Consider the following 25,568-nt stretch of genomic DNA (forward strand, 5'->3'; position numbering starts at 1 on the left):
TCTGATAACTTTATTTAAAAATTGAGTTTTACTGATGAGTCCCAGGAATGAAATATGCAGTGTGGAGAATATAATTAATAATAATGTAATATCTTTGTATGATGACAGAGGTGATCAAAAGGTACAAACTTCTAGTTATAAGATAAATAAATATTAGGGATATAATATACACTATGATTAATATAATTAATACTGCCATATGTTTTATATGAAAGTTATTAGAGCATTTTGTAAGAGTGCTCATCACAAGGAAAATATTATTTTTTTTTCTTTTCCTGTTCTTTTGTGTCTGTAAGAGATGAAGAATGTTCACTAAATGTATTATGGTAATCATTTCATGAGATATGGAAGTCAAATCATTATGCTGTACACCTTAAACATTTGTGGTGCTGTATGTTAATTATATCTCAATAAAACTGGAAGAAAAATTTTTAAAAATATTTTAAAAATCGGGTTTTACTGGAACTTTGCACTCATTTGAACTCTTTCTTCTGGCCAAGGGCTTCATTTCTGTGGCTGCCCCTCTCACTCCATGAAGCTGGACCAGTATGGTGCCTGCTCCCAGTGATACTACAGGGTCTGGTTAGGGACTTCAACCATCACATGATAAGAAGACCCTAATACCACAGAAGAAATGTCATGTGGATCTGGCAAAGTCCTGCACCTTCTGGCCCCTGGCTGGCCCTTTCACTTCCTCCCCTGTGACTTTGCAGAAACCTGGCACCTGGAAGGCGCTCTGTAAATGCTTATTAAACAAATCTTCCCACCGCCCTCTGCTCTTTCCATTTATGTTCCTAAGATTCTCTGGCTACATCATGCCCTTCCCTGGGTCTGTCTTTGAACAAGCTCTTCTGTCTTCCCTTGATGATTTGAGAATCCACATTTTCCAGTTTCATGTTTTCAAGTTGGGCCCATGTGTTTATCTTTGAAGTGGAGAAATTAAGGAAATGTCTGCAAAGCAGTTGGAAGATGGAAAGTGATTCCGTAAATGGCCCTGAGACATAAAGGAAGTTTTGGATGGATGATAGGAAGCCGATGGCATTGGAGCCAGCGATTTCCAGATTTTCAGGATCTCAGAGGGAAGGGATAGGCTGCCGCAGAGAGCCTGCAATCCATTCAATGTGCAGAAAGCAGGGTCGGAGGGAAGGACTTTGGGGACCCTGCTAATGGCCTGCTGAGCTTCATCTTGCTCAGCCTGTGTGTGGATGAGGAAGATGTGCCTGCAAGCTCTGAACCCCTGTGAGCAGGGGCACAGGGAACCTTGGCTGACTCTGGCCTACACCATAAACCAGGAAACACCAACCCGATGACTCAGCCCTGCAGTGAACTCCTAGTTCACTTGGCAGATGAGGCAGGATGAGTTAATCTACATCTATGCAGAGGGAGGATGAGCAAAATCTACTAAGTGAAAAAAATGAGTCAAAAACTTATAAGTACGTACAAACAGTGCATGCACACATACGCTTGGCATCCCCGGTGGCTCAGTGGTAAAGAATCCGCCTGCTAATGCAGGAGACTTGGGTTCAATCCCTGGGTTGGGAAGATCCCCTGGGAAGGAAATGGCAAGGCTCTCCAGTATCCTTGCCTGGAGATTCCATGGGCAGAGAAGCCTGGCAGTGTTTCAGTTCACAGGGTCACAAAAGGGTTGGACAATGACTTAGAGACTGAACAACAGTGATACAAACACTCATACACACCCCTCGCAGAATAATCACCACCGTACTGACACAGGACGCGGGTTTAGCAGGACGTGTCCTCATGGGCGCTGCCTGTGTTCTTGTTCTGTGTGATGGTGCCTTATCACGTACTGGTGAGAGTGGACGTCTCTGCTCGTCCAGTGGGCGGCAGGGGTGGGGGTGGGGGGGGGGTTGGCGGGGGCGGGGGGTTAGGTGGGGCTGCGGTTGTTTCTGTGCTGTCTGGCTGGAGTAGAACGGTTATTGCCAAATCTTTTCAGTCTTGTGAGGCTACCCTAACTCTGCTTCTTCACTTGTTTAAAAGAAGTCTTTTCTTGGCAAGCCCTTGTTTTCTGTACCTGGTGGCTTTTTCAGGTAGCTGTCTTCTCTGGCACCTAGTCTAGAATATACAAATTCAAAAGAAAATCCAAGGAACTCACCACCACATCCTGGCTTGGGTTCTGAGGTCCCTGGTCAGTCTGCCTTTTCCTCTCTACTTTTCAGCAGGAGGAATAGGAAGTGTATTTCCTCCATCATTGTGGAGGTTGTGGTCCTCCATAATTTTGCTTTTGATGTTTTCTAGATGGTTTGATGCACAATTTTAATCTTATGCTATCTGGATATCTTTACATTTGGATAAGGAAATTCAGCCCATACACACTGACTTCAAATGTAGATACTGAGCAATTAATTTCTTCCATTTTGTTTACCACCTTTGTAATAAAAATCACTTGGTCTAGATTTTTTTCTTCCTGTTGATCTAGTCAGGTACAATTTTATTTCCCTTCCCAGTGCTCTGGTTTGTCTAATGTGGATATTCTACTCTGCATTACCATTGCACTCAAGTGGCTTCTCATTTTAAGGTTCCCACAGCTAATAAGTGCAGAGTTCTTTCTATTGTTCCTCTGAGTATTTTGAGGTCCTGGGGCAGAGTTCATCTAGGAACACAGAAGCTGTGCTTTCTCAATCGGTTGCTTGGAGCAGGCCCCATTATTATGCCTCTCTGAAAGGACATTGGAAAACTAGGTTGTGGAGGCCAGACGCCGAGGAGATGGCCATGTTGACTCTAGGGATGTCTGAATATAGCTCTCTCCTCTGGGTAGGATGATAATCCCTGTCATTTAAGCGAATGGAAGCACTAAAACCTCACACCATCATCATTTGCTTTTGCTTCATATTAAGTGAATAGCCCAAAAGGAGTCTGCAGAATCCACTTGGGACAGGGAGCAGAATTTCAAAGAAGGTCCTCCTGCTTCAAGCTGCTTCTTTTTAAAAGGTGACATGAGGGCATGACCTAGAATCTCAGAGAATCTCAAATGTCTGTCTTTGGGGGACTGGCCTTCTTTATCCATCATAATGGTTTGGGGAACGGAGATGGAGTGTCTAGGCCAGAGCCATTTGGGTGGATAGAATTTGGGGTTAATTGTTTCCACCTGGTACTTGTCCGTCATTCTTGTCTTCTAAAGGGCCCTGGTATTTAGGCCACAGTTTGGTGAAGAAGAACAAAGACTTGTGGCACTTCTTTATTTTCTTCTGAAGCAGCATGACCTCCCAAAAGGCTATGCCTCTCGAGTCCAATATTCACTCAAGTTAGGTCAAGATTTTATAAAGGGTTGAGTATTAGCTGGGCGTGTACCCCCTCTTACTCTGAACACTTGCTTAGGCCTTCCATGCCCCAGTGGCCCACTTGATAAGTTGGTGTCAGCAATCCAAGATTAGAAAAATCACATAGAACAGTATTCTAGCCTCAACAAAGGGTTCTTGATATCAGTCTTGCTGGTCTGACATGGCGATCATTTCTCTGTTGTATGCTAATACCAAGAGAATGCTATCAAAACATGCTTTCATGCAACAAATCTGCTTGGAGTCCATTTTTCAAATAGAAATATCTCACTTATGCATATTGAATTCAGTTCCTGAAGAATTTTAGAATTTCTTAGTGTTTTAAGGTACTGGCCCTCTAATTTCACAGTAGGAAAATCTCAGACCCAGGGCACAGCTGTGACTGGCCTGGGGTCTCCTGGCCCCCAGCCCAGGGTGCTTTTCCCCACACCCAGGAAGTCACTAGCCTTTTGGTGCTACCTGGATGATCACAGAGCTGTGAGTGGGACACCCATACGGAAGGATAGAAATCAGGCAAGCTTCACATGAGAAAAATGCCCTTTTCCCTGATTCTTCTCTGAGCTGTCTCATGCTAGGATTTGTGTCCTTGACCAGAACTTTATCCTTAGAGCAATTGTATGTGTCCCCATTCAGTGGTTAAGCACAGTGTGTGGAAAATTTACTTATTTATTATTTATTTCTCTCCACCTCTTCCTTCCACTGTGTTCCCCTCAGCCACACACACACACATGTAAACATAGTCTAGTTCAGAAATTCTGCAGTGAACAACGCAGACCAAACTCCTCTCCTCATGAAGCTTTATATTCCCATTTGGGGACACATACTACAAAGGAATAAACGGGGAAAATGAAAAGTCACGGAACTCAAGGCAAAACTGGCCAAAGACGAATAAACCTGGAGTGCCGTCCTAGGCACAAAGTGCCAAGTGCCCATGTCCATTGTCCAGAGTTTCAACCTGTTGGTCCAATCAGACTGCAGAGGAGATCTGGAAACACACATTTCCCTGGTGCTCAGAGACAGGAACTGTTGTGGAGAACCTGTGACATGACTCTGTTGAAGGGCTTAGTGAAACACGGCAAGTGCCGATGAGGGAGAGCTACGCTGCTCTCTCAGAAAAGTATGTTCTCCAGGGGCTTCCCTGGTGGTCCAGTGGTTAGGGATCCACTCGCCAGTGCAGGGGACACGGGCTCTGTCCCTGATCTGGGAAGATCCTGCATGCCGCAGAGCGACTAAGCCCTTGCGCCACGATTACTGAGCCAGCGCTGCAGAGCCACGCGCCGCCACGGCGGAAGCGCGCATGCCTGGAGCCTGGGCTCCACGAGAGAAGCCACCGCCGTGAGACGCCCGCACGCAGAGCAGCCTCTGCGTGCCGCCGCTAGAAGAAGCCCATGCTCAGCAGTCAAGACCCCTCACGGCCAAAAATAATAAATAATTAAAGAAAAAACCCAGGATGCTCTCCAGGCCTTTCTGTCCCCTCAACAGTAACGGCGGACGGCAGAGGGCAAGTGAAAGCCGCATGGATCTAAGAGTCTCTGCTGGGGGAGGGCTGCCTGGAGATGTTCAGCATATATTAGACTTTAAGCAAGAAATAAAGCTCAGTTGTGTTGAGATGGTGAAATTTCCACATTTCCTTAGTGTATACTGGTGCATCTCTACATCTATTTCATAGCTGAGTTTGTTTTAAATTTCTTTATTTGAAAATAAAGCTTCAGTGGACATGTTAAAGCACGTATCTTTGTATCTCTAAGATCCTTGAATATATTCTGATTTTTGGAAAATGTGCACCAATATATCTCCCGCACGCCCAGCACACACAAAGTAGTGTAAGAGAGTATTTATTAGAACATGGCCTTATGAAAACTCATTATTAAAACTTTGTTAATTTTATAGACTGGTAATAGCACCTCGTTGTTTTAGCTTGCATGGTTTTGATTTCTGCATGGTGGACAGCTGAACAGATCCTTTCCTAAGGCTGTCTCTGGGAAAGAGGGTGGGTACTAGTGGATGGGTGGAGGTGCCGGGTAAGAGCATCCACTGTCTTGGCGTTCTTGCATCTTTGGTATCCATGACCTGGGACCTTGTAGTTGGATTCTGCCCTTAAGGAGAAGCGCCTTTGGATCGTCTTACAGTTACAGGCGCACCTCGTTTTCCTGAGCTTTTCTTCATTGCATTTCATACACTGTTCCTGTTTTTAAAGACCTGCATCCTTGCCATCCAGTGGTTAAGACCCTGAGCTCCCAGTGCAGGGGGCACGGGTTCAGTCCCTGGTGGGGGAAATAAGATCCTGCATGTGGCACGGCATGATAAAAAATAAAATTAATAAAAATAAAAAAATAAACACCTGCAAGATTCAGCCTTCCACCCTGCCTGCATGCCCCAGGGCTCTATATCCCCAACCAAACCAAACAGCTGTTTTTCTTTTTTTGTTTGTTTTAAATTGGAGGTTTGTGACAACCCTGCATCAAGAAAGTCTATCAGCACCATTTTTTCCCACAGCATTTACTCACTTCATGTCTCTGTGTCCCATTTTGGTATTTCTCACATTATTGCAAACTTTTTCATTATTATGCTTGCGATGCTGATCTGTGATCTTCGATGTTACTATTGTAAAAAGATTATGACTTACCAAGGACTCAGATGGTTGTTAACATTTTTAGCAATAAAATATATTTTAATGGAGATATGTACACTTTAAAAAAAAACCTGATCCTACGTTGCACACTGAATAGACTGCAGTAGAGTGTAACAGAGCTTCACGGTGCTGAGGGACCAAGCACTTCTTGCGGCTTCTTTTCGGTTTGCTGTGTTGCTTGCTTTGTTGTTGTTTCTGGAAATGAGCCTGCAACATCTCCATGGTCTGCCTGAGATGATGTTGTCAGTAGCCTGGTGAGCACTGCTTTGTCTGGATGAAAACGAAGGTACCGATTCTTCCCATTTTATGTCTGTTTAAAAGGAAGAGTAGCTCTCTTGGCTTTCCAGGGAAAAGCCCTTAGCGATTCAGATAAAGCTTAATGGGATCCCACTGAAATAACAAGGAGCTCAGGAGCCGTCGCCTGAGGTGGGCAGATGCGCACATCACCACACACCCCACAACGTGCTGCGAAAGAGTCAACCATGAAGCTGCAGGGACACAGAAACCAAGGGACCTTTCCTGGGCTCCTGGGACATTCCAGCTGAATCTCAGGGATGATGTTTCAGGTGATGTCCGAGCTTGATCTCTGGTCTGGGTCCCAGGCTGGGCCTTGTCTCGCATGATAGTCCCCATAGCAGCCCCTCTAATGGGGTGTACAAGCCAGGTTTTCCTGTGCTGAAAGGTGATCAAATCAGACAAATTGTAAATCTACAGCTGTTGTTTTGTCAGCATGTATATTTTTATAGAAAGGAGCAAATCTCTGCTGGGCTGGCCGGATAATCATCTCTGCTTTTCCTTACTTGTTCAGAACTGTGAAAGAACGCCCTTGGCAAGGACCTGGTTTTAATCACTTTTGGTTAACACAGAAGCTTTTGAAGGAGAAGGCGCTTTTTGTAAACTGTGGCAGGGTCCCAAGGCATTAACATTTCAGACCTCTTCCCGGTATGAGAAATGTCTAGAGCAGGGCCAAGGTATCAAGCCTGTGGAGACAGTCCCCTGCGCAGGGAGTTACTTTAATGCCTCTGACTCATTCCTCAAAGACATGCGTTTTTTATTGTTTTTTTTTTTTTGGTTTTTTTTTTTCATTCTTGAAAAATTGCAGGCCACGCAAAGCTAGAGACTTCTGGGTCCAGGGAATGTGTCAGCTTGCTTTCATTTAGCACAAAAGGAAGGCTTTTAAGAGAGATTTAGAGAAGCCAGAGGCCTTCTTGGGAATGGTCCCAAAGATGATGAAGAGGCTGGAAAGATGGAGCTCAGAAAAAAAAACAGGAGAGTTTTTGGTGACTTCACTGGGGACAATGGGAAAAGTTACTTTCCCTCCAGAAAACTGAGAATTAAAACACAAATTGTGTTCTTCTGCCCAGAAATTTCATTAAGGCTGCCTGGTTTGTTTGGGGATACAGGGACCTGCGGCATGCAGGCAGGATGTAAAGCTGAATCTTGCAGGTCTTTATTTTTAAACTTTTATTTGTTTACTTATTTTTTGGCCATGCCATGCCACATGCAGGAACTTAGTTGCCTGACCAGGGATTGAACCCGTGTCCTCTGCACTCTGAGCTCAGAATCTTAACTACCAGATGGTCAGGGAAGTCCCTTTCAGGTTGTTAAAGCTAAGAACAATATGCATCCTTTGACCTGGTTTAAGAATTAACTACTTCACAGACAATGTGGGTTGCTGGTGCCTGACTTCTGGGGATGGGAGTCTGAGGATTATAGGAGACATAAGAATGAGATGGCAAAAGCTTGTGATATGTTGCTTTCAGAACCTCTCACCTGGAGCATTAATCTCAGATTGCAAAGGACATGCATGAATACTGAGTGAAATAGGTCCATGGCGCCTAGCTGTGGCTGAGAAAGTCATGGTGGATAAATTCTGCCCATTTCTTCTTAGGTCAGTACCAGGACCATACTGACTGATGGAGCTGCCAACTCTCTAATTTCAGGGGAGGGCATTCCCCTTGGAAAACACAGCCATTGCCAGTTCATCTTCGACTTGGGCTTCCTAGAGCTCCCAAGTTTATGATGCTCATCAGATATGGGGTCTTGATGAGGAATCTTGGCTCTCTGATTTGTCTTCTATCGATGGCTTTTGCTGGGCCTGGGAGATTCTGCAGCATCCAGCCCACTCCGGATGGTCCAGGAATGCCAATTCACAACTTTGAGTTTTCCACAGAGCAGAAAGCTTCCCTTTAAAACAGAACATATCAGAAGTTACCCCACTGGTGAGAAGTAGGAGAAAATATTTAAAGGGAGGAGTCCATGAAAGTCGTTGAGAACCTAAGGATGTCTGTGTTCCCTGTAGCGTATGGTATTTCTAGGATTATTTGGTCTCAAAGTTTCATTTGCAGAAGAAGAGCTAAGAGGGAAAGAGGAGGCCCCTGCCCACTACCCACATCCCTGGATGTGGTTCTGAGATAATGCTTCATATTCAGTCATATTTATCATCCCAAGATTTGGAAAATCAAAGCCACCCGAAATGAGACAAATTCTGCTTCACATTCAAATATGTAATTCTCCTTCACTTGTGGGCTGGCATCTATGTTTAGTGGAGAAGCCCAGCCAGCAAATGTTTAGACCACAGCCTAGTGGGAGGAGCCAAGCGTTCTCCGAGATTATGGCCTGTGACAATAAGAGCTTGAGACCAACAGCTGGTGTATCGAGTTTGATGCGTGGACACTTGGAGATTCTGGCACACTGGGCGCTCATTTCCCCCGACCCTCCTGTGGGTCTGGCAGCCACTGCCCATGCAGGAGCCACGTTTGTGCTTTTGTTTATTTCTGTTCACTTCTGGCATCTCTGCATGTGCTCTGAGCCTGGGCCTGTTGGGCTGCCTGTTTATGCTCTTGAACAACTTGAGTTTTCACTCTCAATGGTAACGTTTGAAAATTTGTTTCATATACTTTACTTTACTAAAGTAATATGACCACATAATAAAATGTTTAGGAAAATAGAGGCAAGATGAAATTATTCTAAATCTCATTACCATAAACGCTGTTGTCATTTCTTCTGAGAATATTTCTTATCATAGTTGATCTTATGTCTGACAATTAGCTTTATGACTTTGATTTTACTTAATATTAAATTATATTTTTCACATTGCGGTATAGTTTTATCGATCAATACTTGGTTACTCCCTAATATTTCATATGTTGCTGTTGTTTAGCTGCTAAGTTGTGTCTGACTCTTTTGCAATCCCATGGACTGTAGCCCTCTAGGCTCCTCTGTTCATGGGATTTCCCAGGCAAGAATACTGAAGTGGGTTGCTATTCTCTTCCCCAGGGGGACCTTCCTGACCCAGAGATCGAATCTTTGTCTCCTGCTTGGCAGGTGGATTCTTCACCACTGAGCTACCAAGGAAACTCAATATTTCATATAGCATATGTCATTATTAGCTTTTTCACCATGTTACAAGAAGTACTGCTATGATGAGCTACATGTGAATATTTATTTTTTCATATTTATGTTAGATATTAAGGCCAGTACAAACCTTCACATTTAATTTAATACATTTTGCAAATTTATTTTGGAAAACATCATACTGATTACAATACTACCAGAAAATATTAGTTCACAAAGCTCAGAGCCAGTTTTGGGTTCCTTTATGTATTAATTAATTTATTAGGTTAATTTGGGACTTGCTTGGTGGCTCAGATGGTAAAGAAGTTGCCTGCCATGCAGGAGACCCAGGTTTGATCCCTGGATTGGGAAGATCCCCTAGAGAAGGAAATGTCAACCCATTCCAGTATTCTGGCCTGGGAAATTCCATGGACAGAGAAGCCTGGGAGGCTACATACAGTCCAGGGGGTTGAAAAGAGTCAAACACAACTGAGTGATGAATACTTTGGGGCTAATTTAACTAGAAAAAATGGCACATTTGGGGCCTGTAACATTTAAAACCCCTTCACACATGACATCTTGAAGGTCAGAAACGAAATCAGATGGTCTGCCCTCTAGATGCTGGCCTAGACATTTACGTTCACCATCACTGTGCTGAGCTGTGTCTTGTCTTGTGGGAAGAGTGTTTGTCACTGAGCCCTCCAGTACATTTTCACTCTGCCTATTCAGCTGTCGGTCCACATTTCCATCCATCTTCCCATATCTGTCATGCTTCAGGAAGGGTCAAATATTGTCATATAGCATAACAAAATGCTAATGAAACAAGGAAAAATAGGCGGGTGTTCCCTAGACCTCCAGGGAGGGTCACAGAGCTGGTGCCAAGTCCCCTAGTGGCCAAGAGAGAGGTGATTAATATAAGAGAGAGTCATTAATATAAGGGCTGCAATGTCTGTGAGGCCAAGCCATGCCGTCCACTCGTGAAGTACAGTGATGCTGGGAACAAATCGGAAGGGACACTCCCCTGGGGACAGCGATGAGGCTGCTTCACACAGTGCTCTCACAGGACGTTTCCTGCAGGGCCCTGGGTGTGCGTGATGGTCCGGCCCAATGCACAGGCCACTAAACCAGTGTCTCTCAGGGCTTTGTATGGAGGAGGATACACTATGGGGCCAGGTGGGACCAGGCAGGGGATATCAGCTGGTTTGCCTCAATAAAGTAATGAGTCTTTGGGGATATTTGGAGAAATGGATGAACAAGAGTCTCTAAATTCCCCATAAACTTTGCTTTCCTTAGCCATGTTTTGAACAATTCTGAAAGGCAGCGAGGCTATAACAGTGCCTCAGTGCTTGTAATGGTTTGACAAGCACCCATGTGGCAAACCTCTTTCAGTTCAGTTCAGTTCAGTTGCTCAGTCGTGTCCAACTCTTTGCGATCCCATGAATCGCAGCAGCCAGGCCTCCCTGTCCATCACCAACTCCCGGAGTTCACTCAGACTCATGTCCATCGAGTCAGTGATGCCATCCAGCCATCTCATCCTCTGTCGTCCCCTCCTCCTCCTGCCCCCAATCCCTCCCAGCACCAGAGTCTTTTCCAATGAGTCAACTCTTCGCATGAGGTGGCCAAAGTACTGGAGTTTCAGCTTGAGCATCATTCCTTCCAAAGAAATCCCAGGGCTGATCTCCTTCAGAATGGACTGGTTGTATCTCCTTGCAGTCCAAGGGACTCTCAAGAGTCTTCTCCATCACCACACTTCAAAAGCATCAATTCTTCAGCGCTCAGCCTTCTTCACAGTCCAACTCTCACATCCATACACGACCATTGGAAAAACCATAGCCTTGACTAGATGGACCTTTGTTGGCAAAGTAATGTCTCTGCTTTTGAATATGCTATCTAGGTTGGTCATAACTTTCCTTCCAAGGAGTAAGCGTCTTTTAATTTCATGGCTGCTCTCACCATCTGCAGTGATTTTGGAGCCCCCCCAGAATAAAGTCTGACACTTTTTGCACTGTTTCCCCATCTATTTCCTATGAAGTGATGGGACCAGATGCCAAAGCTTAAAGAACCAAGCAGCCCCTCCATATGGCCACAGTTGCAGGTCTTCTTGTCAGTGTCAAGAAATAAGGGATGGTCCTTCTAATGGAAGACAGCTGTCTCTGCTCAAAGGTGAGTCAAGGCAGAAAACACAGGTAGGTCCAAGTTTCTTCTCAAAGAAGGTGACAAGAAATGGGCACAAGAACACAGGTGGACGAGTCAGCCCCCATCAGTGGTTTTCAGCCTGTTGGTCCCCAGAACCACAGCATCAGGAGCTTGTTAGAAATGCAGGTTCTCAGGCTCGCCCTCGACCTGCTGGGTTGGAAACTCTGCAGGCAGGGCCAGCACCCTCCTCTTTAACAAAGGCTTTGTGATTCTGTTGTTTGCCAAATTTGGGAACCACCAGCCAAGGTTCTGAGGGGGAATCAGTTAAGGTGGCACCTGGTGAGCTGGTGGAAAGAGCAGAGTAGAGTTGGAAGTACAATGAATGAGAGACCTGCTGTCTGGGTTCCATCCTAGCCTCAATGGGATTTTGTGCCGTAGCCCTGAGTGAGTTGGATTCTGTTGGCCTATATGAATATGGGTCTATTAATCTCTGTTTTCCTACTCCACTGTGTTTTTATGAGAAATGAGAAAGCCCTTTGGAGACTATAAGATGCTATCTATGGCAAAACCAATACAATATTGTAAAGTAATTAGCCTCCAATTAAATAAATAAATTTATATTAAAAAAGATGCTATCTAAATGTAATTTATGTTTCAGTTATGTGTTTAAACCTACTAAGAATCAAGGCAACAGAAATCAACAATGTACTACTATGCACTTGATTAATATTTATCAAGAGAATGAGTGGATGAAGTCATCAATAAATCAATAGAAGTGTGAGGAGCTGGGTGCAACTTTATAGCCCAAGAGTTCCTTTGCTGTTGCAGGTAGGCAGGTGACACGTGGTGATGGCTGTGTCTGGAGAGGCAGTGGGCAAGTCAGGTGATGAGAGGAGGCCTGTGCCTTGCAGAGGTGGGTGGGTGGTGCTGCCCTTCATGGAGAAAGAGAACGTTGATTAGCAGGGTGGGGGATGTTGCCCCTCCCTCTTTTAAAGGGGGATGCCTCCTTGCTCTTTTTTTTTTTTTTAATTTTTAATTTTGGGCTGTGCTGGGTCTTCATTGCTGCACACAGCTTTCTCTAGTTGCAGCAAGAGGCCACTCCTCACTGCGGAGCACAGGCTCTAGGTGTGCGGCTTCAGTAGCTGTGACTTGAGGGCTCTAGAGTGCCAGCTGAGTAGGTGTGGTTCACGGACTTAGTTGCACTGCCGCATGCGGAATCTCCCTGGATCAGGGATTGAACCCATGCCCCCTGCATTGGCAGGCAAATTCCTAAACACTGGACCACAGGGAAGTCTGGATGTTTCCTTTAATCTTGGATGTGCTGATTTGACAGTTCCTGGGTCACTTAGGAAGAAGCGTCAAGTTGGTTATGCAATATCCACATTCAGAGCTCAGAGAAGGGGCCTGGCTGGAGGTACACATGTGTACGTCATCTGATTGCAGGTGGGAAGTGATGCTAAGGACCTGGGTGGCATCGCTCGGGACAAGACCATGCAGTGAGAAGAGAAGTCACCAAGTGCTGCTCCTGGGCAGCGCTGCATTGAATGTGTGCACAGGAGGCTGACGGCACAGAAGGAAAAAAAATGGCAAAGCTAAGTTCATCTAATCCTTGCCAGCAACACTTTGAAAGGGCAAGTTGTCTTTGAGTTAAACCAAAATTGGGCCAGAGGACTGAGAAATTGTTCAAGGTCTCACAGGCAGGATGCAGTGCTGGCACGATCGAGACACAAGTTCCTCCAACTCCTAAACCTGTGCTTGTGAATAACACGCAATGTTGAGGATGTTTAGGGACCAGCCATGAGTGTGAGGACCTGCACACAGGAACACCATCTCAGAAAAAGACGCTCTGGCCAAGGTTTTCATCTGATCCCCAGATGAACCAGTGAGGGCTTTCTCTAAACAACAAGCATCACCAAAATAATACACTGTGAGTATTTATGGACATACAACAGAGGACGGATTCAGAGAAGCCCTGTGTGTGTGCATGTGTGTTGAGAAGGTGTTAGGCAGGAAGGTAGCACTAAGTCCTATGTAAGAAAACTGTGATAAGACTGGATGATAGGGGATAGAGAACTGGACGAAAACGTAGTGCTAGATGAAGGAGGCTCAGGGCTGAGGCCATGGACAAAGAAATAGCTTCTGAGACTCCCTTTCATGAGACACTGGCCATGAGCTGGGTGGCCCCTCTGGACTGGCACGGGTGGTATCGAACTTCTGATAATCTGAGGCAGTGATCATCACATTAAGGATGTCAACAAGTCCTTTACATTTTTTTAAAGTGACATTTCGCTTAAGAATTTCAAGGAGAGTATGAGCCCGTGGCTGGAGGTGAAGAGAGTAGTTTTGACAGATGATGAGGAGAAAGCAGGACTCCTCGCGTGTAATGCTTCTCTTCTTTGCCGAGAGACATTAGACTGGATGAATGAATATTAAGCTGAAGCTGGTGGGACTTTTATAAAAGGGCTCAGTGTGTTCTGTGAGCATGCTGGTCACGAGGCTCAGAAGGACACTTTTTTGGATCTTCAAGGACCTGGAACTGCCCAGTTCACTAAGTCACCCTCTCCCTATGCTCTGGACATAGAGGAAGGCAGGAGTGTGGCTGGAGCCAGAAGAGCACCCATGTTCTTTGTCATCTGTACCAAGGCATGACCGAAGCTATATTTCACATTGAATCACTCTGGCATTGCAAACATCGAGGGCTTTTGCAAAGTATTGGATAACCAGTAATTACAGCCAAGAGTTGACTTTTCTCTAAACAGTTCTTCCACTGTGAAAAGATCCAGGTGCCCAAGGCTATTTTTTTTATGTACACAATAATGCAGTTCTAGAAGTCTCTTAATTTGACTAGTTTGTATTTTCTTAAAGTAGAATGAGCCTGCTCAGTCTTACTTGTATTCTCCCTTTGGTCTTAAAGGTTTTCATCAGCTCTCTGGAAAGGATAGTTCTCCCATTGGGCTAATCTTAAAATAGGCTAGTTAGACGCCCATCTCTCAGCTAGGCATCTAACTAGCTGAAATCCTCTCTGGTTTCCTTAGTGCTAGAAATTTGCTCTTTTTTTTTTTTTTTTTTTTTTTTTTGCTGATTCAATCATAGATATTCATAGGGTAGATTGGCTGTGAAGCTCGATTAAGTATTTTGTGCTTAAGACCCCCAGAGTAGAAGGTGCAGTGGTTTTTAAACCCGGGGCCCTGAGTCTCAGCTTTGTCCTTAATTTCCCCTGGAGCCTCACTTGTCTTACCTGGATGATGGGTTGCTGAGACAGTGGTCCCGGGGCTGTTGTTAGAATAATATGTAAGGCTTAAGAGAATTCACAGGTTACCATTATAAAATAAATAAGTCATGGGAATGTGCTGCCCAGTATGGTGACCACAGTGAATAATACTGTGTTGTGTATTTGAAAGTTGCTAAGAGAGTAGGTCTTAAAAGTTCTTATCACAAGAAAAAAATCTGTAATAGTGTGTGGTGACGGATGTTAACTAGATTTGCTGTGTTGATCACTTCATGATACAAACAAACATCGAATCATTACGTCATGCACCTGAAACTAGTATAATATGTCAATTACACCTCAGTAAAACATACAAAATAGAATTTATGGAGAATTTTCAAAGACTAAATCTCTGGACAAAGTGAGATGTTTAAGCTACTATTGTATTTTTTGTCTGAATAAAAAATTAATACCTGAGAGAGAAATATGTCTGTGAAAAGCCCTAGAAAGTGGAGGTAGAATTATAATAAGGTTCTTTGCAACAGCCAAAAGGAAGTCATACACTGAGTCTCAACAAAATAGGGCAGGCTGATGAAGATATAATGGATCTTTGCTCTCTGCTGGACTCAGATCTACTGTGTGAGGTGAGACGGGGCTTCCCTGGTAGCTCAGCTGGTAAGGAATCCACCTGCAAAGCAGGAGACCCTGTTTCGATTCTCGGAAGGTCCCCTGAAGAAGGGATAGGTTACCCACTCCAGTATTCTTGGGCTTTCCTGGTGGCTCAGATGGTAATCCACCTGCAATGGGGGAAACCTGGGTTCGATCCCTGAGTCAGGAAGATCCCCTGGAGAAGGGCAAGGCAACCCACTCTAGTGTTCTTGCCTGGAGAATGCCAAGGACAGAGAAGCCTGGCCGGCTACAGTCCATGGAGTTGCAAAGAGTCGGACACAACCGAACAGCTAAGCACAGCCCAGCACAGAGGCAAGAAGGTCATTATCTGCTGGCTAGAGCAGAAAAAGAAGTTCCACTTGTTTGTTAAACAAGTCTTCAGAAGAAAACATGAGAAGGAGATCCTGGAGACGAGCAGGTTATGAAAGTTGGACTTCAATTGTTTTCCGCCTGCTCCGTAGCAACTTCCAGCTGAGAGGAAGGGACTTGGCATCAGAAAAGCCACATTTACAAATGTCACAATTTTCCTAAGGTCTTGGCTCCCTCCAAAGACATTCTTTCTAATGCTCCAAGAAACCAAATCAGTGGTTTCACAAGGACAGTCACAAATTTTATCTGTCATGGAGAGTTAGAGGCAGGCAATTTATTGCATCCAATTCAAAGGTTGTGAAGGAATCCTTCAGATTTGGGTGCCTTCCACAATCTTTTAGGTAAGTTGAACACATCCTTTGGTTCTAAGGAAAAGAGCTTGTAAAATGTTTGGGAGCTCTTGGGACATCAAACAGCTCTGAGAGGAGTGCATTTTAACGGTTTACTTGTAAAAGAATCAGTAAAAGAAGCAGAAACATATGGTTTGAATTGCTCTGAATAATATGAGGTGTTATTGTAGGCATCTTTTTTTTTTTTTTCCTGAGGGTCTCACATCTTTGGGTGCTTATCCTGAAAATACTCAAAATAACCCTTAGATATACTGACAGGAGGAGAGGACAGCAATTCTGTAACACTGGCTTCTTGTTGGACCTGATGGCCGGGTTCTAGCGGACCCTGGGCTCATCGAGAGATGTCAGGGAGGAAAGGGATGAGAACATCGGTGGAGTCATGTATAATTAGGATACAGTGGTAGCTGGCCCAAGAGTTCAGGTTTAAAAGCTTACAAACTCCAAGCAGATGACATGAAAGCTTGAACTGGCTCCTTACAGTTTAAAATGGAGGGTTGATTAGGGTGAGCAACTTGAAACTTGTAAAGCTCTTGCTTGCCCTGGGGGCTTCCCAGGTGGTGCTAGGGGTAGAGAACACAGCCCCCCAGTGCAGGGGATGTAAGAGACATGGGTTCAATCCATGGATCTGGAAGATCCCCTGGAGGAAGGCATGCAACTGACTCCAGTATTCTTGTCTGGAGAATCCCATGGACAGAGGAGCCTGGTGGGCTGTGTATCACAAACAGTTGGATACGACTTGCCCTAGGGCTTTCAAATTAAATGGAAACAGCATGCTCATCACACAAAAGAGGCCTGTGGGGAGCACCTGTCAGCAGACTCACCCCCTGTTTCTGCCTGACTTCCTTGGCCATGGATTAGAACATGAGAGAGAGAGAGACTTCCTCCAATGTCGAATGGGTAGAAAGGAGTGGTACCTATTACAAGTCCTGGGCCCTTTCCATTAATTTGCATCTGAGTGCAGGGGCTGGCAAAAGACTGTAAGACATGAGTGAGGAGAGACCTGGGTCAAGTTCATATATGGGCCTATGACATCACTTCATCTGTGTGAGATTTCTCAAGTGTGAGACAGAGGCAACAATGACTACCTCATTGAGTTGTGAGGATGCAATATTAAGACTACATTAATTATTCTAATGAGTGAGTTTTCCTCTCTTAGATAATAATTAAACAAGTCGTTATTGGGTTTGTGTTTTTGGTTTGCCCTGGGGACATGGTGGTGAGTCCTTGCAGACATGGTTTCTCTCCGCTTGCATCTTGGAATCCAGTGGGAAAAACTGACATCACTGAAATAACCACATAATCGGAGATAACAGTGTGCCAGGTCAGGGAGAGACTGAGCCTGTGCGTGGGCTTCCCAGATGGCACTAGTGATAAAGAACCCGCACACCAGTGCAGGAGACGTGGAAGACGCAGGCTCGACCTCTGGGTTAAGAAGATTCCTTCAAGGAGGAAATGGCAACCCACTCCAGTATTCTTTCCTGGAGAATTCCATGGCCAGAGGAGCATGGTGGGCAAGAGTCCATAGGTTCGCAGAGTCAGACACAACTGAAGCGATTGAGAACTCACACACGTGGACAATCAGAGGCTCAAGCCCCATGGAGAGCTGAGGGGCAAAGGAGAGTGAATTCAGACATGGAGGAGCCAAAGCAACCACGGATGTGAGGGCAGCCGTACTAGTTTCTGACCCCATGGTTTTGACCCAGGAGCATCTACAGGATTCTCTGGGCTGCCCTGCCTCTGTTCTCAGTTCCTCGGTCCAGTGTTTCCACTAACCATTCACTGCTATGGTCACTTATGTCTCATCCCAATTCCATGGGACTTCTGAAGACTCAGTTCAGATCAGATCCCCACTCTCTGGCTTCACTGTGAATATTTGTCCAGATTTCACATTTCTCTGCTGAGCTGCATCTGTTGCTGCAGAGTCCTGGCCAGTGCTTTGTTTGTCTTGGTCCTTACTGCTAAGACCACACCCCAAGGTGTCATCTGGGGCTCTGTCCCCTCCCTTCTCTTCACCAGGAGAAGAGACCCAGCACTCTGATACTCGTTTGAGCAAAATCTTTGTTTGCATGCAACAGAAACTGACTCTGGCTTATTACACCAAGAAAAGGGATTTGTGGAAAGGCTGCTGGATAATTCGAAGCACCACTAGGAAGACCATGAAACAGTGTCTAGACATTGATCAGGCACCAGGGAAGCTAGGCGCCAGGCAGGACGTTGGCCAAAATCACTACCCAGAGTTGGTTTGGTGTAACTTCTGTGGCCATACCTGCACCACCTAAGGGCCCCACTTGCCCTGCAGCCTCAGCAACATGGGCCATGCTCACAGGGGCTGAACTCCACTGCTGCTGCCCAGAGGAACTCGGCCTTGTTGGCGCTGGGGCAAATTGGGAAAAGGATGACTTGCTTGCCAAGCCCACGGGAAAGTATCAGAGGTTTATGCTTCCAGAATAGGAAGCAGATGCTGTCGACTGTGGAGAAGGCAATGGCACCCCACTCCCTTATTCTTGCCTGGAAAATCCCATGGACAGAGGAGCCTGGTAGGCTGCAGTCCATGAGGTAGCTAAGAGTTGGACCTGATTGAACGACTTCACCTTCACTTTTCACTTTCATGCATTGGAGAAGGAAATGGCAGCCCACTCCAGTGTTCTTGCCTGGAGAATCCCAGGGATGGGGGAGCCTGGTGGGCTGCTGTCTATGGGGTCGCACAGAGGCAAACATGACTGAAGCTACTTAGCAGCAGTGGCAGCTGTTGACTGACTGAGTCTTAGTTCCAAAAACACAGTGAGAAGACAACTAAAGGGCTCTTTCTGACTCAATTCTGAGTTGTCCTAAAATGGACAGGGCTTAGAGATTGACTTGGTGATAAAGAGTGAACTGGGGTGGAGTGGGGTGGGGGTAGGGAGGAGAATGATGCCTGACTTTTGGCTAAGACCATGGGGTGATGATGGTGGTGTTTACTCAGATGGACAGACAAAAGAAGACCAGGTTCAAGGCAGTCATGGATCTGAGATACCAGTAGGATATTAAGTAGATTATTGAATTTGTATCATGCTTGGTACATAGTATAATAGATGTTTGATAAATACTTGCCAAATGAATATGATGACCTGAAGGCTGTTTGGAAGATGGAGACTATAGTTAATGAATAGCCATGCATTTATGCAGGCTGGAGACAAAAGATGTTTCTTCCCTACCTTTTCCATCAGCACAATGGCCCCATTTGAGGGAGACACTCAGCAGAGTTCATGCTACAGCATCTCCCCGGCCCCAGCTGGGGGTGAGACTGTCCCCTGGAGCTTCCTGAGGTCAGCCTGGCTCTAGTGTCACGTGTTGGTGTTCCCAAGTAGAGACGGGATCCTGGGGCCTCCATCGGCTTCTCTTTTCCTGATTGAACTGTTTGGTCATCACTTTCCTGTTACTCTTTCTATGGGTACCTTCCAAGTTTCCCACAGGAGGAAAGCTAGCAGAAAAAGAGCAGGTCACGCAGGCTCTTGGGAGCAGAGCAGGTTAGAAAAGCACTGCATTTCCTTGAAGTTTTCTGCCTTAGTTTAAAAAATCATGTAAATATGTTTTTTTCCCAACCCTGTAAGATCTATTTATTTTAATGTGAAAGCCCAAGGCTTTACATTTTTTTGAACTCCTGAAGAAAATCAACATTCCTAAGACAAGTGTATTCTTAGCTTCAAATACTACTGCTGCTGCTGCTGCTAAGTCACTTCAGTCGTGTCCGACTCTGTGCGACCCCATAGACGGCAGCCCACCAGGCTCCCCCGTCCCTGGGATTCTCCAGGCAAGAACACTGGAGTGGGTTGCCATTTCCTTCTCCAATGCATGACAGTGAAAAGTGAAAGTGAAGTCGCTCAGTCATGTCCGACTCCTAGCGAACCCATGGACCACAGCCCACTAGGCTCCTACTGCACCATCCCTCCAAAACAGCTCTCTCCTCTAGAGAAGGGGGTCTGAAAGCATTTCTCCTTTTAACTTTCCTGCACCTCCCCAGTGAAGACCAGCTCTTATGAGTCTCCACGTTTTCATGTCCTGTGATGTCCTATATTCATGACTGTCCAGGTGGACTTCTGTTTGTGAGGCTGTTAAATTCAGACAAGAGCAAAGGGGTAGATTAACATGGCCACATGTGTCATAACTTAAAGGGAACTTAGTGGTTTCTTGGATCTAGAAGATTGAAGATGCCAGCATTCTGATCTTCTGGGTCCAAATTGGGTGGACTTCAGGAATTAGCAGACTCCTTGCCTTAAGCCATAGAATCCTTCCCAACACAGTGTTCCAGGGAGCTATGGCCATGTGTATAAAATTGGCCTGGGAATTAAAATCTACTCATCATCCTCCAAATGGTCAAACCCTCTCCATTTAACTGAGAAGGATATTGAGGCTCAGGAAGCCTTGGATTTACAAGGGCTTCTTGTAGCAGGGTCTGGACTGGAGCCTGGTCCTCTGATGTCCAGTTTAGTCTACTCTGAACTGTATACTTCAAGGAAGGGGCCCTTCTACTCGTCCCCGGGGCAGGGATTGCTCTTTCCTACTTGTCAATCCCCCTTAAGTGAATTGGACTTAAACACAGTCCTGTGTTTAAAATTCAAGTGATTTAAAACTCTTGCTGAAGCTCTGAAGACATGAAACAGCTATAAATGGCCCAATAAACAGAAAGAATAAACTGTCCTTTAAGGATGAGGAGATGAGACTTCACGCTACGTCATAATAACAGCTAGTGATTCTCAAGACCTTTCCCTTCCTCACCACAAATGAAATCTAGACGTGCTCCCATAGTTGAGACTCAAGGAGGCAACATAGTAGAAGGAACATTAACTTTAGAGAAAGACATGTCTGGTCTGTATCCTATTCCACATTTATAAGCTGAGTGATCTTGGACTGGGCTTCCCTGGTGGCTCAGGTAAAGAATCCCCCTGCCAATGCAGGAGACGTGGGTTCAATCCCTGGGTTGGGAAAAATCCCCTGGAAAAGGAAATGGCAACCCACTTCAGTATTCTTGCCCGGGAAATCCCATGGACAGAGGAGACTGGCAGCTTATAATCCATCCTGTTGCAAAGAGTCAAGCACACCTTAGCAATTAAAGAACAACAATGATCTTGGATCTTAAAGTTACTTAACCTTTCTGAACTTAGTATCCATCATCTGTAAAATGGAAATAACACCTGTCTCAGAGAAACTGTAGGATTATTAAATGAAATAATATTTAAAATGCCTAGTATACGAAGGACATTTAACTATAAAGAGTTTGTCTCATTGCTTTTTTAAGGGAAACTTAAGTGTCCCTAAGACACTAGGGCTTAGTTCTAAAAGTGCCTGTACATTCTAAGTCGCCTAATGGGATATTCCTGGGCATCCATGAACTATGATAATGAGTCAAGACTTGCTAGAGATAATGGGATAAGACAAAATGAGTGGTAAATTTTGAATTGAAGTGGGTCAAAAGGGGAACGTGATAGGAAACAAATGTGTAGTTGGAAATAAATGTGGAATGTAATGCCGTCAAGCAAAGGCCTAGACAGTTACCGTGGGCCCCAGCTGCTGGCTGGCTTCCACCTACGGGGAATGCAGTGTCTCTCTTTCTCTCTTTCTCTGCTATTTTGGCCACACTGTGCAGCATGCAGTTTTAGCTTCCTGACCAGGGACCAGAGATGGGACCCACGTCCATTGTGGTGAAAGTGTGGAGTCTTAGCCACTAGACCACTTAGCCACTTAGTTTAGCCACTTAAGCTTAACCACTTAGCCAGGGAAGTCCCTGTGCAACGTCTCATCCACATAAAGCCCAGTTGGTTCTCCAGGCTCTGCTGAGATAAGCCACACACACAAGAGCCCACTCTTGGTCTTTTGAACATTGACAGGGAAAGACAAAGCTGGGGGACAGGAAAGCAGCCTCAGGGACTGGGCCAAGAGTTAAACGATGGCCATGAGAGCAAGTGTGGGCTAGTTCCCCAGGCCAGATAGCTACGTACCAGGGTGCCAGGCCTTCTCATGGGAATGAGCAAGATTTGAGGACAGGAGCAGAACTGTGCTACTCTATACTGCCCACAGTGTCTTTCTGGTTTTTAATAAGTTCTCAGTGAAAATGCGACTCAAATCCATGGTACAAACCAAACAAAGGTTTTAAAGGGTCTGCTATCAAAAAAATTAAATGGATGTCCCATATGCTGTGGGGGGTGAATGTCTGAGGTTTAAATTGGAGTTAGATGAAGGCTCCAGGGAGAAGAAAGATTCAGGGTACAGGATATAGAGGGGTAATTTCTCATCACTGTCATCAGCAAGACTTCTCATTCTGGAGCATGTCTTCCTTGCGTTGTTTAGAGCACGGGGTTTGGATTTTAAAGAGGAGACCGTTTCCCTACAATTTCTTCCCCGTGTTGGCTTTACACTCCTCTGGGTCTTTGTTGTTATTCATTTTACAAGAACATTTATTTCTTCTACTTATAAAGTGATAATTGGGCTTACTACTTTGCCACTTGAGAGAAGTAGGATTCTTATCTCACAACTCGCACTTATATTTCAGATAGACTAAAACAACTGTCTCTAAAAACACATTTGAGTCAAATATGTAGAAAATAAATTCCACAGATGATCTGAGCAGAAACCACAAATGAAAAAAATGATAAATACGACTGCATAAAAAGTGAAATTTCTATAGAAGTCAGTCTACCATGCGTGCGGTTTAGAAGCAAAGAACAAACCTAGAGAAAAAAAATACAATATGCAAGAGACACAGTGAGCTGCATTTAAAACGGATAACCAGCAACGATCTACTGCTCAGCACAGGGAAATCGCTAAACGTTATGTGGCAGACTGGATGGGAGGGGTTCTGCGGGAGGATGGACACGTGCACATACATGAATGGCTGAGTCCCTTCCCTTGTTCCCCTGAAACTCTCACCACATTGTTAATTAACTGTAGCCCAATATAAAATTAAAAGTTCAAAGAGGAAAAAAAGAAACTGTATTATTAGGCAGGCCTCAAAGCAGAGTGCTCAGGGTGACATGAGCAGATCCACCTGGATTTGATATCTAGTCACTGGCCGTCACCATCTCTGTGCTTCAGTATATCATCTGTATAATGGGATTAATAATCCTCAAAGAGTTCTTGGCAGAATGAGAATCAGCATGCAAAATTCTTAGAAAAGTTCCTGGCATGTAGTAATTGTTACATAGCATTAACTAATCTTATCATAATTATCATTGTTATTCTCAACATGGGGCTATAAATTGATGTAAACTTTCTGAAAAATAATTGATGATTTTATATATATATATCTATTTATTTATTAAGTGTGCATGCACTTCAGTTCATCAATTGTTTATTTATATATGATTATACAGTATATTTGATTATTTATATATACAAATATATATACATACAAATATATAGTTTTAAATGCATATGTACTTTAGCTTATCAATTTTTCTATTATCTTATCCAAACATATATGTGCAAAGATTCCCACTGTGTTATTTGCAAACAAGTTAAATATTTAACAAGAAGAGAATCTTTGCATGAATAATAGAAGTCAGGTCAGTTTGATGAACTGTTATGTATCAATCAAAATAAAAATTCAGACTGAAGTACTATATATATTGACATTTGACTATCTATATGACTCTCTATGAAATAAATACATATTTATTTTAAATCCATCTAAATCTGGAGTGAAAACCAGAAAATACATACAGATCTTATCTCCACTTGGGGACAGTCCTGGTGATTTTTATTTTTGTATTTCTCATTTATTTTCTGAATTTTTAACCATAAGTGCATTCAAATGAAAATAGCTTTATTATTTTTATTATAGCTGTAACAAATAGTCTGAGATCTCAAATAATTTAAAGCACCAAAATAAGTGGAATTATTTGCAGTTTTAGTAGACATGCTTATGGAATTTTGTTTCCAGTTCATTTTCATTGTTCACTACTTATATGTATGAATGAGATATACTTACAAACAAAAACCCACACATGTATCTGTAGCATAAGGAGTTCAGTATTTGCAGGTTTTTGAAAATTATTTTTCTCTCACATCAAAATATAACAAGCATCATTCTCTTTGAATAAATATAGACCTAATTTATCATTAGAGTAGGTGAAAATTTAATCATATGGATATGAAAGTATTATTCATGTATATTTGTCCAAGTTTCTAGGTTCCTAGAAGTAGAAATAATGTACTAAAAAATAAATGGGGTGTTTAAGACTCTTGATGGATATTTCAGGTTACTTTCCAGATTATACCAATTTATAACAGAGCTGGCAAGGTTTAGAACTATCTTGAGGTAACTTCATTTAAATTTTTGTTAAGCTGGCTGTTGAAAATATTGTCTCTTTGGTCTTAATTGGCACCCAGAGGAAATTTTCACTTCAAAGCCTGACATGAAGGAACAGTGGAGACTTTTCTGGAAAGTAAAAACTTTACTAATTCAAATGACAAGCATTTCAAGCCTTTATATGTGTAGACAATTTCTAAATTTCAAGAAAAATGGAGATCTGAACTAACATAGCTTGTGAGTATATAAGAAACAGATTTTGTGAGTGATGTCCAATTTCAGTGGAGAGTCATGTTCTATCTCTCATCTCTTTATTGGTGGCATCTTTTGCCAGCTGGAAATGAGCTACAAATATTCAATTAGAATAAATTTTTGGCACTACTTTTTCTTTTTCTTTTGCATTCCCCAAGTATTTACTTCTGATTACATTCTTACTTTGTAAAATATCTCTCTTATCTTTACATATTCATTTACACATATTGATTTTGCAACTGTAACTAGACAAAATATTTGTTTTTCACTTTTACAAAAGTCTGTTGAGTTAGTCAAACTTAATGCATGTTGAAGGGAAACACAGGTGAATTATGTACAAATGGCGTGTATGTGTGGCAGCATGTGTATACTTGGAGTGGATGCATTGAGTAGAATGAGGCCAAAAAAAAGAAAAATAGCTGGGATGTTCCCAATATCTCTGGAACTGCATCCCGTTGTGAGGACCTAGATTTGCAGTGTGGCCATCGTAGCTCCGGGAAGCTGATCAATGCTTATAGCACTAGATTGGAGAAGACTCTTGAGAGTCCCTTGGACTGCAAGGAGATCCAACCAGTCAATCCTAAAGGAAATCAGTCCTGAATGTTCATTGGAAGGACTGATGCTAAAGTTGAAGCTCCAAAACTTATGCCACCTGATGCAAAGAGATGACTCATTGGAAAAGACCCTGATGCTGGGAAAGATTGAAGGCAGGAGGAGAAGGGGCTAACAGATGATATGGTTGGATGGCATCACCACTCAATGGACATGAGTTAGAGTAAACTCCGGGAGTTGGTGTTGGACAGGGAGGCTTAGCATGCTACATTCCATGGGGTCACAAAGAGTCGGACATGACTAAGCAACTGAACTGAACTGAACTGGGGTAGGCAGACAAATTGTTTTCTTCCTAAAGTTAAAGCTTAGGAGAGTCAATGACCTGCCTCCAAGGCTGTTAGCCAGAGATAGGAGGGACCCAGATTGCCCGTGATCTTACCCTTCCAAACTGCTGCCTCACCCTCTTTGTTGTTCTGTTGCTCAG

General features: G+C 43.9%; 1 long non-coding RNA gene across 1 annotated transcript in view; it reads left to right on the forward strand.

Moving 5' to 3' along the window:
- Positions 1-1,551: 1,551 nt before the first annotated feature.
- The window catches only part of LOC123333471, a 41,380-nt gene continuing 17,363 nt past the window's right edge, over positions 1,552-25,568 (forward strand). Inside the window, exon 1 of the long non-coding RNA XR_006550894.1 lies at positions 1,552-1,810. This is a non-coding gene — a long non-coding RNA (uncharacterized LOC123333471). The remainder of the gene's footprint in view (positions 1,811-25,568) is intronic.

The sequence above is a fragment of the Bubalus bubalis genome, chromosome 4, assembly GCF_019923935.1.
Source record: "Bubalus bubalis isolate 160015118507 breed Murrah chromosome 4, NDDB_SH_1, whole genome shotgun sequence".
Lineage (NCBI taxonomy): Eukaryota > Metazoa > Chordata > Mammalia > Artiodactyla > Bovidae > Bubalus > Bubalus bubalis.